Source organism: Vicugna pacos, chromosome 12, assembly GCF_048564905.1.
Source record: "Vicugna pacos chromosome 12, VicPac4, whole genome shotgun sequence".
NCBI lineage: Eukaryota > Metazoa > Chordata > Mammalia > Artiodactyla > Camelidae > Vicugna > Vicugna pacos.
In genome coordinates this window covers 4,290,294-4,302,717 of record NC_132998.1, presented here as the reverse complement: position 1 = coordinate 4,302,717, position 12,424 = coordinate 4,290,294, and positions in this window count along the sequence as shown.

The following is a 12,424-nucleotide window of genomic DNA, read 5'->3' as shown; positions in this document are numbered from 1 at the left end:
TCTCCTTCAGGGAGACAAGCATATGGCTTGCTTCCAAGTCTGAAGGCTCTCCTCTGGCTCCAAGCTCTTTTTCTTCATAGGAATTTGCCTATATATATATAAAAATAATAGTTTAATTTTTTAAATAAGAATAATAATTTATATAACAATACAGAATAATTATATATATAAATAAATACACATATAGTTAAAATCTTGGTGTCTACTTTTTTAAGTGCCCAGACTAACAGTGGCTTTTCTAAAAATTACAAACATAATCTCAGTTAAGAAGTTGGAATTCTGAGTACAAATTATTAATATAAACTCTGAATTTGTTTTAATGGCAGATCTCTCAACTAGCTCAAGCTTGCTGTCAATAGAAGCCTTTGTCGGAATGAGGGGTAAGGGTTGATTTTTGTCTCTTTTTATTGTGTTTCTCCTCTTCCTCCCTCCTTCTCCCAGTCTCTAATCTCATTAGCCAGTTTCTCTCCAGGAGATTTGGGAAAGAAGTAGAAGAGAATAGGAAAGGATTTCCCACTGGAAGCTAGCTTCTCACTCTGAGACAGATGCATAAAGCTAACTTTGGGAAGAAGTCTTTCTTGGGCCATTTAAAGAGTCCCTTTTAGGCCCTTTTGTTCTATAATTTCTATGATCTAGGTAGATAAAATTTACCACAGTCTTTAGGAATTTTGGGTCACCCCAGTTCTTTTCTGCTAGAATTCCTCCATTATCTGATAGATTATACATCGTGATTATATGATTTATAAGAAATATGTAGTTGGTCTTTATCTCTATTTGTGGCACAGAGTTCCTTAAAACCGTAAGAATTTCCTAATAAGAGTAATAAAAGTGTCTTGATATTCATAACAAACCCCTTTCAACAACTCCTGAGTTTATGTTAATGGGGTGACTTTTGGAAAGCACCTAAGGATGCTAAGGGGCATCCTAAGGAAGGGGGCTGGTTGCTAGGGGAGCCAACCATATAATTAGTGGTTGGAACTTTCAGTCCACCCCCTGCGCTGTGAGAAGGAGAGACGGGCTGCAGATTTAACCAGTCACTACGAGTCAATGATTTAATCAAGTATGCGTATGTAATAAAGTCCCCGTAAGAACCCAAAAGGTTAGGGTTCAGAGAGCTTCTGGATTGGTGACCATGTGGGGATGCTGGGAAAATGGTGCTCCCAGAGATTGTTGAAGCTCTGTGCTCTTTCCCACATACCTTATCCTATGCCTGTCTTGCATCTGGCTGCTCCTGAGTTACACCTTTTTTTTTTTTTTAATATTTTTTTGAAGTATAGTCAGTTTAGAATATTGTGTCAGTTTTTGGTGTACAGCACAATGCTTCTGTCACATAGGAACATACATTCATTTTCATATTCTTAACCAAAGTGACTGCAAAGTATCGAATGTAGTACCCTGTGCTATACAGTATTTGTTGTTTATCAGTTTTATGTGTATTAGTGAGTATCTGCAAATCAAACTCCCAGTTTATCCGTCCCTGCCCCTTTCCCCCCGGTGACTGTAGTTGTTTTCTATGTCTGTGAGTCTGTTTCTGTTTTGTAGATAAATTTGGTGTTTTATTTTTTTAGTCCCAACAGCAGTTTCCCAATTTGCTGAAGAGACTGTCTTTACTCCATTCTATGTTCTTGCCTCCTTTGTCAAAGACCAATTGACCAAAAGTTTGTGGGTTTATTTCTGGGCTCTCTGTCCTGTTCTGTTGATCCATATGTCTGTGTTTGTACCAATACAATGGTGGTTTGATTACTGTAGCTCTGGTATTGTCTGAAGTCTGGGAGGGTTATTCCTCCAGCTTCATTCTTTTTCTGCAGTAATGCTTTGGCAGTTCTGGGTCTTTTGTGATTCCATATAAATTTGGGATTATTTGTTCTAGTTCTGTGAAAAATGTCCTGGGTGATTTTATAGGGATTGATTGCTATAGGTTGCTTTCAGTAGTATGGCCATTTTAGCAATATTAATTCTTCTAATCCAAGAACATGGAATATCTTTCCATTTCCTTAGTGTCTTGTAGTTCTCTGCATATAGGTCTTTCACTTCCTTGGTCAGATTTATTCCTAAGTATTTTATCCTTTTGGATGCAATTTTTAAAAGGGATTGTTTCTTTACATTCCTTTTCTGATATTTCATTGTTAGTGTAAAGAAATAGCACTGATTTTTATATGTTAATCTTGTATACTGCTACCTTGCTGAATTATCTCTAGTAGTTTTTGTGTGAATTCTTTAGGGTTTTTCTATATGTAATAGTGTATCATCTGCATATAAGGACAGTTTTACCTCTTCTCTTCCAATTTGGATCCCTTTTATTTCTTCTCCTTGTCTAATAGCTATGTCTAGGACTTCCAATACTGTATTGAATAGAAGTGGTGAGAGTGGACATCCTTGTTTTGTTCCAGATTTTAGGGGGGAAGCTTTCAGCTTTTCACCATTGAGTACTATGCCGGCTGTAGATTTGTCATAAATAGCTTTTATTATGTCACAATATATTCCCTCTATACCCACTTTGGTAAAAGTTTTTATCATAAATGGGTGTTCAATTTTATCAAATGCTTTTTCTGCATCTTTTGAGATAATCATGTGATTTTTTTTGTCCTTTCTCGTGTTATATCCTTTTATAATAAACTCGTAATCCAGTAAGTAAAATGTTTCTCTCAGTTCTGTGAGTTGTTCTGCAAATGAATCCAACCTGAAGAAGGGGTGATGGGAAACTCCAACCTATACACACACAGTTTCTTTCTCTCCTGTGTGGCTGAATCTGGTTTATAGGAAATCCTGTCATAAGCCTCATGTTTATGAATACTGGAAATGCAAGCCTGCCTCATGCAGCTGTTTCTGTCAGGCTGCCACAGTGCACTTGACCTTGTGCTAGCCTGAGACAGGGCCAAGTTCTCTTTGTCTTCCCCTACAGAGGGCTCCCAGGACATCATTTCACCACCCTTCTGGGGATGGGCAGACCTAGTGGGGAGAGAAACTGTGGGGCATACAAACCACAGTGACTGGTCCTGTTCTCCGTGACGTCTGTCTAGCTACGTGAAGTTTCTCCTCCTCAGTCAGGCTGTACATGTATTATCAGATCCTGGTAAAACCAACAGTAAAACTCAACTCTATTTTATGACATCCTTAAAGGTACCTGGGTTATAGTCAGTTTTTTTGTTTTTAAATAAATGACGCAGTAGATGGTTCATGTCTTAAAAGTGATGAGTTGCGCCACGTTTGGCAATGAAACCATATGGAAGGTTACATTTTTTCTTTCTTTGATTGACTTGAGAATTCCGAACACAGTAGACGTTTTTTGTCATTAACAAAGATTTTGCAAGATGCGTTTACAAGACTTTGGCCAACGCTTCTCCATACTAACAAAATACTTTAAAATAAGATTTGGGATATTTGCTATTTGTCTATTCGGATTCATTTAGAATTGGTATAATTGAAACCACACGTTGCATGCCGTATGATGACTGCAATCCCAGAACAACTGGCAGTCAATTCCAACAGGATCCAGTAAGAATTAGGCGTCATTTGTAAACCTTGCACATGTGTTTTTCATCCCCAATTCCAATATTTTAGACTGTACATCCATATCTCCTGAAAGTTTTTTTGAAGGAAGTCTCCATCTTAATCACCTGAAATAGCTCATTCCAGAACAAATTGCCTCTATTGTTTTAAACAGACAGTGAAAGCTATGACTCAGGTTGTCCTTACTCATCTAGGATACTATTCAATAGCTAAAAAAATAAAATGAAATTCAACATGAAAAGGAGATTCTTGCATGAGTTTATCTGGGAACAGAAGAGTAGAGAAAGGGGACCAGTCGATGCTGGACAGAAAGAACAGATAGAGAATAGGAAGGGAAAGCATTTTATTTTTCAGCATTAGGATTAATTACAAATAGGAAATGATAGTTGAAATCAGGACTCCCTGACATCACTGTGCAAAAGCTGCATGGCTGGCTAAGTAGTTAAAAATACATACAATGAAAATATTTGTTTTGTTCTGTTTCCCTGCTCCCCTAGTTCTTCCCTCTCTGTCCATTCATTACAAATGGAAGATAATCTAGGTAGGGAAGCTGTATCACCATGGGGTCACCCAAGTCCTGATCATCAAACCCAGCACAGACGGGGGTTGGGGGAAGGTTAAGTAGTAAAATGGGAGAAAATTAACTTGTCAGGATGAGGCTCTGAGGCTGGCCAGCCAGGTTGTTAGGGCCCTACGTGTGGAGGCAGCGCACTGACTCGGAGCTGCGCCAGGCGGGGAGGAGGTCACCCTCCTAGAGGCTGCATGACAATCAGCCGATTTAGCCACTGGCTCGGGGTCAGCCTAGTTTTACTAAGTAATATCTCAAACTAGGAGTTGTCTGACAAGGTGCGTAAAGGAGGCTGAACTCCAGTCAAGCGCATCCCAGAAGCAAGTTCTTTTTCTGTTCCGTTAACCGCAGAAGACCATGGGCATGTGTTTAACTAGATAATGTGCAATGAAAACGAAAAAGTATTTGATTCTGAGTAGTCATACGACGAAGAAGATTATTTGTCTTTTTTTAAAAAAAAACAGGATATTGAATTCCCTTCAGTTAAGATGGTAACTTATTTTCATATTTGATATGTAAATGTGCCTCTTCGCACAAGACAATTAAAAAACCATCAAATTGGCAAAAATGCAAAAATTTGACAACATACTATGTTTGGTAAGGCTGTGGGAAAGAGCAGTCTCACATATTACTAGCGGGAAAGCAAAATGCTACATCATCCATGGAAGGGAATTTGGCACAAATTACATATGAACATAAGCCTCCATTTCTAGAGGTCCATTCTTAAAAAAAAAAACACTGGCAAAAATACAAAAAGCACAGAATCATCTGGCTATTCACTGCCGACCTATTTTGTGATACCGAAAAACTGGAAACAATCCAGTGTCCTCAGTGGGGTCCTGGTTGGATGCACAATGGTGTAGTCAGACAAAGGGGTATGCAGGTGTGAAAGAAAATGAGAAATATTTTTATATATTTCCGTGTGATGGTCTCTGGATTTATTAAGTGAAAAAGGAAGCGTATTTATTACATACATCTCTTTATCTAAGAAGGAGGGGGGGTGAGATGACAATACATACGTATTTTCTTATATTAAAAATATAAACCAATATTGAAAAAAAAAGTTATCAATGGAGGGGCAGGAGGAGGCAGTAGAATGGACAGGAATAAAAGTTACCATATTCCCTGAACATACCATCTTTTGCAGACTTGATTTTGGCACTATGTAAGTATTTTATACCGTTAGTTAAATTAATTAAACTCAAAATTGGAATCCTTAAAAAGAGAAGGTCTGTGAATCTAACTCTGTATTGAGGTGGTGTCATAATCACATGGAGGAGAGTTATTTCAAGCGACTTTAAAACACAAGACTTTGATTATACATCCATTATGAGACTTACCCCCAAATAAAATTTTCAGTATAAAAAATCTGAACATAAAAATGATTTTCAATCATTGTATTGTTGATATTCATTCTGAGACTGTTTTTTGGTGCAGTTGTGGAAAAAAACATATACATAATTACGTTGGTATTACTGAGAATTCGGATTTGGGGCATGGTGGAAAGGAGGCAGCAGTGTAAGATCCAAGCGGTCATTAATAACCCTGTGGTTTTGAATCTGAATTCAAAATACCAGAGGAACTCGTATTGTATTTTACCTTAAAAACAAACAAAAAGCCTGATTCCAGTTCTGGGATGAGAAAGGTTCGTGATGAGCCTGAAATGTCATGTCATACTTGAAAACAAGAGACTTTTAAAACCTAGTGAAGCTGTATCAGAAAAATGAAGGGGTCCATTCAGAGGGACTCACTTGCTAAAGATGAGTGAATTTATACATGAATAAAGACAAAATTGTGATACATTAGAATCCCATTATATGTATTTAGTTTCATGAGTTCATAACTATAATAACAATAATAAATGATTAGAACTTTGGTGGATGCGATAACAATTACAGCAAAGAGTGTGAAATAAAATGTAATAAATTGTATTTTCCAAGATGATGGCCACAACATCTCTCATCCCATGTGATCTTACAATGTGACCTGGAAGTTCCTCTCATTGAGCTGTGGGGTCCATGTTCCTGCCCCTTAGTTTGATGAGCCTGTGACTAGGATCTGCGATTCCCAAGGCTAAATCATAAAACATGACACGGCTCCCACGCTTAGACATCGACCACCAGGCCAGAGAATGCCCAGGCCACGTGGAGCTCAGCTGACAGGCCCATCACTATCCACCATACATGTGAGTGAGGACGTGCTTTTATTACTGAAATAGGACATGTGGACCCCAACATGGGCCATAGCCTGGCGGGGAAGGTTCTGTTTGCATTCGGGTTCTCACAGCTAAAAACAAAACCGAGGCTGAAATTGAAGCAGAGCAAGCGTTATTCAATGGTCAGAGGCTGGAGAAGCAGAAACTCACGGCAAATCACAAATCAGCCTCTTGCCTGTGGGATGATTAAGGCACGATTTTAAGGGCAAGATTAATGGGGGAGAGGCACATGCATTCGTCAGCAAAAGCCCTTATCTTTTAAATAGACGTATTTCAAGGGAAGAGAGAGGGAGGAATACCGCTAGTTTAGAAGAGAGAGAACCGATGGCGATAGATCTTACTTGATCCTGATTAAACTGAACAAACCATTAGGAAAATGTGTTAGGCGATCAGGTAATTTAAAGCGATTATTGTTAACATTGTAGTGTGATAATGATGTGGCGATTGTGTTTCAAATAAAAAAGAATCCTTATCTTTCAGAGACTCATATCGAGATGCTTTGATACCCAAGATTTGCTTCAAAGTAACCTAGGGCAAGGCATGGACAAAACAAGATTGGCCATGGGTTGGTAATGGTAGAAACTAAATGATGGGCATATGAGAATTCTTTAGATCACTCTCCTTTTGTACATATTTGAACTTTTCCATTGTAACATTTTTTAAAAATGAGTTTAAGCTACTGAATGCCAATCCTTAGGTCTCATCTCTTGGGCAGTGTCTCCTTGATCCATATTGTGGTTCCCCTTTTGGGGAATCAGAGCAGTTGAACCTGGCTGTGCAAATTTCTAAAGGGATTTCCTACATGGTGTGAGAAAAATGATTTTTGTTTGTTTGTTTTTTTCAGGAAAAAAGGCTCTTAAATCTTACATTTCTCCTCCTTTCATGGGTTTCTATCATAAAACTAAGTTAAGATGAAAAATCTAGGCATGGAAACAAAACACTAGCAACAAACAAATGAAAACATTATATCAGAACTGAGAGAACTATCAGAGGCAGCATGGAAGGGAAGAATGTGTCGCTGAGATCAGTAAATTCAATTCCTTCTCCAGGTCTTCCGCTAACAGAGGGAGTGACCTTAGGCAGATGAGTAATCCTGGGGCCTCATTTGCCTTACCTGGTCAGGTAAGCCATCACCATGGCACAGTCTCCAAGGAACCCAGTCTAATCCAATCCAACTCAGTTCAGTTCCACTCTATTCTGTTTCCTTCTACAAGCTATTTGCTTGAAAATACAAATTGCGATAAACAGATGCAACTATGTTGCCTAGAAATGGCATTTGCTAGCAGGAATGGAGAGGAGATTCTCATTCAAAAAAACAAAAAAACAAAACTCTTACTATGTCAACAATTAGGCTAAGAGCTCATTCATTACTTTAAAATATTCTCTCCAGTAATCAGATTAGTTGTGAAGTAATACATCAATCTTTCAGTCCCTTCTGTGGAAAACTGTAAGAATTCAAAGGAAATCCACACTGACATTATATTTCCTTTCATTCAGTGTGATTGAAAAGTTCTGTCTATTCATATGACAGCCAGAACATTTTCTCAGGATGGCTGTAAGTCTAAATTTCCTGGTACTAATGTTTTTAGGACTAACATCCTTGCGGAATAGTCGTAAAGCGTCATTTATTTAACATGCACACGCAGTGTCTGTGTGTCACTGAGGGTGACATTTGCCCTCCACTCCTGTTTCCGTGTGAAAGAATTTCCACTACAGTAATACTTCCACTACAGTGAGGGGCCCCTTGTCCCCCTCACTCACTCCTCCTGAGAGGATCAAGTCTCTTCCTTTGCTGGTGAGTGTGTAAGGAGGAGATGGGTGTGCCTGGCCAGCCCCTTCCTCCTCACTCTGGTCATCAGCCTGCCCACAGACTCAACTCCAAGCCATTTTCATCCCCAATGGAGGTGGAGGCAGGGTGGGGTGGGGGTAACCTACAAATGACCAACTCTGCTTGAGACGGGATGAATCTTTCTTTTTTTGTGGTAATGCATTTGCAAGCCCACTTGTGATGTCATATTTAGTAATCCTTTAAACTTTGTTTACTGTCCATTACCCATGCAGTGAAGTCGGTTTTATATTTTTAGCTTTAAAGATGAGCGAACTAGGTTTCAGAGACATGGCCAGATCGCATCACTAGCGAATTACAGATGTCAGTCCTAAGTCTACTGCGAGTCAGGAGGGTCTGTTAAAGAGTGTCTTACCCCTTTCTCGGAACCTAGTCCCAGAAAATTTAGAAATAAATCAAGAAGCGGCAGGTAGAGGACAAGAATCAATATTCATGCAAAGAGTTAAGTTGGAGCTTTTGTGCATGCTGAAAACAAACCAAAGAACTGGGCCGAGTTGCCCACGTAGGACCAGGACAGACCTGCCCTCACTCCCTCTTGGCCCCCCTTCTTCTTTTCTCCCCATCCCTCAGCAAGGATAGGGCCTAACTGAATTGGTCTAGACGCTAGAGAAGCTTAGGAGAAAGCTGGCAGCTCGCTTTCAGAGTTAGAATCTCAGAGAAGGAATGAGCACTCTTGGATCGCCCCCAGTTTGCCAGGCAGATAAGCCACTGCCAGGTGGAGCGAGTCAGAGAGAGGCCATAGGATCAGTGTAATAGCTCTGCATCCATCAAGGAGAAAACACCAGGAGTGGGAGGTAAGCATTCACCCCCAAATTCCTCAGGTTAATTTCTCTCTTAACCCATTACATTCAGATGGTCACACACTTGGCCCTCAGGAGAGGAGCTGCCCCAGTTGTCCGTCCAGCTGCACTCTCATCTTTGTAAGTTGTTCCCCAAATTCTTACTCCCTGCCCTTTCAGAGTCTCCTGGGACCCCGGGACCCTGTAACATTTGCCTCTAGAACACCCTGAGATGGATATGCACTTCTCATTAAGTAAGTCAACTTGAAGGCCAGTCTCAATCCAAAGTTGAAAAATCCATTCTCAGTTCTATTTCCACTTCCAAACTGTATCTGGCCACATTTTCCCACAGCGTGTCAGAAGTCCGTCAGTGAGATTTAATGCCAACAAAAAGATAGCCTCAAATTTCTCCTAATAAGGAGACACCAACATAATAGAAACACCCCAAACCTGAATTTAAAGATCCCCACTATTACAAACTTCCCAGGGCAAAACCAAAGTTCAAAGATTAAATCTCCTTTCAAGTTAAAGTCAAAATATATTAAAGTCCAAATGAATTAAAGTCTGATATCAAGTTATTTTCCCCTGTAGAGTTTAAATGTTTGAAGTTTAAAATTTCTAAGTTATAATTAAGGCCCAGACTATCCTCCCAAATTTATTATTCAGCTCGGCTTCAGCAGAGGGACGCTGGACGCCCGGGTAGAGTTGGTCTTTCAATGGCTGCCTTCCGAGGAACACCTCGGAGGAACAGGTGCTGTTGTTTCATTGAGGGCTTCAGAATTTGTCATGTCAGGTCCACGTCTGATACACCTCACTTTAGAGAGTCCAAAGGATTAATAAGAAAGGAGATCATTATAGCACTGGCTCCCCACCCATCAAATTTAGAAAACAGACTGATCTCTAGTCCCCAGAGTCACCATCTCCATGAAGTTACGTTGCCAGAAGCCAGTGTTGCCAGAGACCATTGCAGAGGCTCAGTGCTCTCTGAGAGAAGGGTGGAATGACGCTGGTGGTCCAGACCAGCTGTCTGCACTCCACTACCTAGAATTTAAGCTCCATTGGGATAAATCTTCCAGCAAGAGGCTAACAAAGGCACCACCAATTTGCAAATCCTGGGGGTAGGGAGGAGCCCCCATGCATCATGCTTACTCTCTCACCAAGTGACCTAAGAGCCATGGCTGTTTACACGCAAAGCTGAGAAATGTGCGTTGTTGACAGTCCCAAACATCAGGACTTAGCTAAGGTGCCTTTCTAGACAATGAGCAGTGTATTCGAAGCCTCTTGGTTTCTGCTGCTTCCAGTGCTGAGCGTGGACTCTGCCTAGAGCCCAGGATCCTCCTCCTGTGGGTGGGCACTGAGCCCCTGTTACTGCCGCCATGCCCTCTAATTTAAAGTCATATTTGGGCTCCCCAAAATTGTTTCCCTGAGATTTTTATTGTAATTATAATGAACCTGTCTATAACCAAAAGGAGTTTGTGAACAAGCCTCAAAAACCCAAGGTTAACCTCAGCGTGTTTCCTTTTCTGGGCCCTGAAGATAATTGAAAACATCCAAGAGAGGATAATTTGGGAAGACTCTGCAGGCCTGGCACGGAGAACGTAAAGCCAGAACCTCGTCATGCTCTCTGCAACGCTGGATCTCAGCTCACGTTCACTCTAAAGCAGCAGACGTCATTCTGTCCAACAAGGCCCAGAAGACCTGTAACTGTGGAGTGTTGCCGCAGCCACGACTACTTTGGAAAGGTTGTGGCTGTTTTTAATAGTGAGCTGGGGCCTCCTGGAACCTGCTGAGAGCCTCCACTGGGTCTCCGTTGCCAGGCCCCCAGGCTGCCAGGGATTTGGCTGAGGCCAGACCCTTACCGAGGCCAACACTCTCTGCTTAAGTCCCAGTCTCTTCAAACAGCAATCATTTGCCTGTGGACAAAACTGCTGTAACCTATTTTTATCTGCCAGGGTCAAAATAAAATGTTCCCTGAGGCTTAACATCTCTTCCTCATGTCCCAGCAATTAAAACCTAGCTCCATATTCATCTCTAAAAAGTAAAAAAGAAAAGAAATGAAAAACGCAAGTTCAAAACACCCAACCCACACAGTGAAGCCCGGGCCTGACACCCTGTGTCTCGGTCCCTCCCAGAGCCCCGCCGCGTGCACATCTGGTCCCCGCTTCACTCCGCTGTTTCATTTCTGAGGGTGCCCGGCCTGTGCAGGAAATGTTGGGAATCTCTGAGAGCGAGGAAGCAACACACTCCTCCTCTTCCCTAACCAGGCTCTGAACAAATCCAGAAAGAAAACAAAGACACACAGGTGGCGTCTATTTCCGGTATGTGCCCGGGTGGAGGACACGGCTGATAACATACATGAGCAGGTAGAGCCCCTAACACTGCATCTCTGAGCTGGGGCCGGCCACGTGGCCCTTAGGGTGACTGCAGTCGCCTTCTCCCAGCTCCCAAGAGGGGAGAGGGTGGAGCTCCGTGGAAAATGCCCAATTTATTCTGTACAAGTTTTGCAATCTGGAGTTATATCTTTCCCATTCCTCAGGGAGGAGCGAGGAAGGGAGCAGAGGGTGTAACGCTAATGGGATCTATTCCCAGAGAAGGAGACGTCTCGGAGGGCAGCTCCACCCCCGTCCTCATGGCCCCTTACAGGCCCGCAGCCTGGGACTGCCGGTCCTCCCGCCAGACAGCATCTCGTCTGCTGGTGGCTTCTGTTTGTGCTGTCGTTCAGACGCACATCTAGTACATATGTTGGAAGTCATCTTTAAACAGACTGCTACCTCTACTGCTGTGTCATGGACTAACTGCACGTAGAACCATCTGCAGGTCTGGTCAAACATGTCCTGTCGTTAGACTCAGCCAAGGTCACGAAATGGGTGGTGATATTAGACGGAATTAAACTGGTCTACAGCACCGTGACTCTCCCCAGCACCAGAATGCCAAGGTGTTAGTGTAGCTCACAGGGATGGGCAACATTACCCATTTTCTCCTCCCACAGCCTCTGGCAACAGAATGGAAAAGAAAGTCGATGAGGGGCCGTGCTCCTGAAAGGCACTGCATGGTTGGGTGCAGGACACACTCATTCTCCTCCTTTCCCATAAAGAGACTCATTCTTAATGCATTTGAGAATGGAAACAAATGAGTGGAACTTTATTTTTTCTGCCAAAATGACATTATTTATTTAAATGCTTGATGGCATTTGGTGGAGCATAACAATCACAGCTGGGGATAAACTATTTTCAGCTTTCTTTCTTCTCTATTTCTTAACAGAGGAAGAAATCATGAGAAATTCATCAGAATGAGGCAAGCAATCTTTGTCTGACTGTGCCTGTTGATTCTGATTTGAGTCACAGAAATTCTCTTCCTTATTGTCTGAGATCTGTTGCTTGTAAAAGAAAAGGAGCATGTTGGAATTCTTGGCACTGGGGAGTTGAAGAGCAATAGTGCTAATAGAATAAACAATACATCATTCATTAGAACTGCTCTTGAGGGATTTATACCAAATCACTTTACTC